We start from the raw sequence: 3,111 nt of genomic DNA, 5'->3' as shown, positions 1-3,111 counted from the left end.
CACTAAAATTCCACGTTCTACTAGGAAACCGAGCTAAACCAAGTTAATATGGCTTGCATATTGGTATAATGCATGGGTGTGTAGCTACCCATGCGGTAGCAAATGCACTCTCCACGATATATGACTACTTTGGCAATGCAAGAGGATCTCGTGACCACAGTCCACGTGTCTCGTCGGTAATTCATATTTGAGAGTACTCCGTAGTAGATTTCACGACATGTGTGGTAATAGGCATAAAGTTGACGAAAAGTGCTAATGGAGCACGAGCTCCAGTGCTCCCGGCACGTGCACTTGCTCCCAGCCAATCGTTCTGCCAATCTGGCCATCCAGCTGTACGTATGGTCCGCCGTACAGAGTATTTCTATTACCGTATATAGTCTTGTATATGACCTTGCTTCTTGTATTTCCTTACGTCCTCATTAAATGCTCAACACGTGCTGTGCCACTGTGCCGATAGGTATCCCTTCAGCTGTGTCCAAATTTTCAACACCCGTACCTGCCAACAGGGAGTGTGCCGTTGCACAGTGAAGACTCCATTGATATATTTACTCCAACACGCGTCGTCCTCGCACTTCAAAATCTCATCGTTCTCCCTTCCTTCTTTCTAGCCATTGCCTTCTCCGGGAAGATACGTTGCTTTCTTGCTCAATCTCCTCTTCGACAGCAAGCTCGGCGCCATGTTGGATGCGTCGTCTTCCTCGATGCAAGCAGCTGTACCTGTTCTTCTTAGCACTTTCACTTCTCTGAGTACTAGTCATCTTAGCACAGAATTTCCCTCTGAAATAAGGGTTTGCCCACTATTTCCTAACCTCATAAATCTGTGTTAGAAAAGGATTTTTCTCTAAACTGTATTTACACACCAACTGTTGCCAACCATCCTCGAATTCCTCTTCCGTGAGCATATGGTGCACTAATTTATGAAATTCATCTCTGAAATCACAAAAAAGTCATATTGGATCCTGGGCACTAGTGCTCTTGCCAGATTAAAAAATTCGAAAATTATATTTATATGTTTACAAAAATTATGTAACAAAATTCTAAAAGTACCTAATGATGTACCCCACTAACCTACAAAATCTCAATTTTAAATGTTTTGTTTTTTGACCTATACAAAAATGACAAAATATGTTTTCTTTTTTGTAGATTTGAATCACTATAGTGTAACCTATGCATTTGTTATTTTTGTGCAGCCTAAAATGCGCATTATTTTCAGTTAAAAATTTACACGACTGTGGGATACAATACCGGCTATATCATGATTTATTTTCAGATTTTTCGAAGCTTAGAAATATGATTTTTAATTTATTTTTCGAAGTGAGATCACTAGTGCTCATGTGCACCAAATCTCTGTCCCTGAAATCATTCTTTTTACCATACAAACGACCAAGTCCTTCCTTGGCTTTTTTTAGGACATGCCACTTACACCACCGATGAGTTGTACCTGGCAGCACTTCAGCTAGCGCAATTTCCATTGCACGTGCTTGATCTGAAAAATGTAAGAATATTTTGGTATATATTAGATTTTTTGTATAATGTATATAAATTTTTTTTGTGACAACAATGCTTCTCTTTTTGTTGTTGTAGAAACACCATACCTGTTAGTATTGTCTTAGGTGGTTTTCCACCCATCATCCTAACAAATTCTCCAAACACCCACTTGAAGCTATCTGCTGTCTCATCCCTCATAAAAACACCCACCTAGTATTATTATGCTCTGGAAGTGGTTGTTCACACCAACAAAAATACCAAATGGCATGTCATACAAATTTGTTCTGTAAGTTGTATCAAAAGTCAGTGCATCTCCAAAGTACTGATATTGCTCTATACTTCTTCCATTTGTCCACATGAGTGATTTCACCCTGCTGTCAGTATCAACCTGAACTGCATATGTAAATCCTGGAACATTAGCTTGTATTTCTTTGAAAACCTCCACTGTTTTCTTGATGTCATCATCGGACTGCTCCCTGCTAAGCTTGCCACACAATGTCTTCAGGGACCTTTTAGTGAAAGGCACTCTATCAACACTTCCAAAGAAACTGCTCACTATACTATACACTTTACTAACATTGACATTATTATCTCGTAGCTGTTTAACAAGATCCTTTGTGTATTTATCCATGTGACGATGGGACTGCCATGCAATTTTTCACCACATGTCTTCGACAATACATGGTTATGATCAACTCTATGTTCAGCAGCATACCATCCATTGTCATTGCTCCGCAAAATCCTTAACATAGCAGGGCACTCACATCTAAAGGAGCGGCTGGTCGTCTTAACTGGTTTGCCCTGCAGTGAAAATGTGCGACAGTTAAATCATTTGTGTATAAAGCCAAATAAAATAAAGTCGAAGTTTGTGTATTTTCAGGTAATGTACATACCGCACAGCCACATATCATTTCCTGCATGCACTTCTCCCGCTCAATATTCAATCTGCTTTTACCATAGCGAATTCCAAACCCCACTTCCCAAGAATACAAGTTATAGAAATCATATGCTTCCTTTATAGAATCAAAGACTGTGCCAATCTATGGATTAATAACAATTTCTTTTGGTGTCTCTGCAAACTCTTTTATAGAGATTTCTATTGCAGAAAGATGTCCTGGCGCAGTCACTTTTGCTGGTGGTGCATTTCCAATGCGAAACCTTACATACAAAAACAAAAAATAATTTGTTACGGAAGTTTATTAATACATATAGACATAACAATAAGGACATGAATTTGGTGCACATGGGTGCCAGTGCTCCCTCCACTGTCAGTTTTTTGAAAATTTAAAAATCTCACATTTTATGTTTTTAAAAATTATGGCGTTAAATATGTACATAGATAAGTTCATGAGAAGTGTATGCAAAAAAGTCCCTGTAAAAAATACTTTAAATTTTGGGAAATACAAAAAAAAAGAAATTTCTGACAAAAAGGATACAGTATTGTAATACTAATTTACTACCATTAGAGGGCTTTGGTTTATTACAATGCTTTACACCCTCTGGATAGAGCGGAATGATGCGAGGGAGACTAAGGAACTAACTGACCCGAAGTCTGTACCAATGGAAACAATTGCTGGGGTGGAGGAATGGCATAATCTTCATGCACCAGCTACGACGATGTCC

The 3,111-nt window shown here is 38.7% G+C and overlaps 1 long non-coding RNA gene across 1 annotated transcript; it reads right to left on the bottom strand.

The window, feature by feature from the left end:
* Positions 1 to 1,239: 1,239 nt before the first annotated feature.
* Positions 1,240 to 2,673, bottom strand: LOC124646570. The gene is made up of 3 exons (XR_006986374.1): positions 2,382 to 2,673; positions 1,596 to 2,289; positions 1,240 to 1,486 (listed from the first exon to the last, which is right to left on the bottom strand). It is a non-coding gene; the product is annotated as an uncharacterized LOC124646570 (long non-coding RNA).
* Between the last annotated feature and the right edge of the window lie 438 nt (positions 2,674 to 3,111).

The sequence above is a fragment of the Lolium rigidum genome, chromosome 4 (assembly GCF_022539505.1).
Source record: "Lolium rigidum isolate FL_2022 chromosome 4, APGP_CSIRO_Lrig_0.1, whole genome shotgun sequence".
Lineage (NCBI taxonomy): Eukaryota > Viridiplantae > Streptophyta > Magnoliopsida > Poales > Poaceae > Lolium > Lolium rigidum.
Note: the sequence above shows the minus strand (reverse complement) of the source record. Positions and strands in the feature narration are given on the sequence as shown.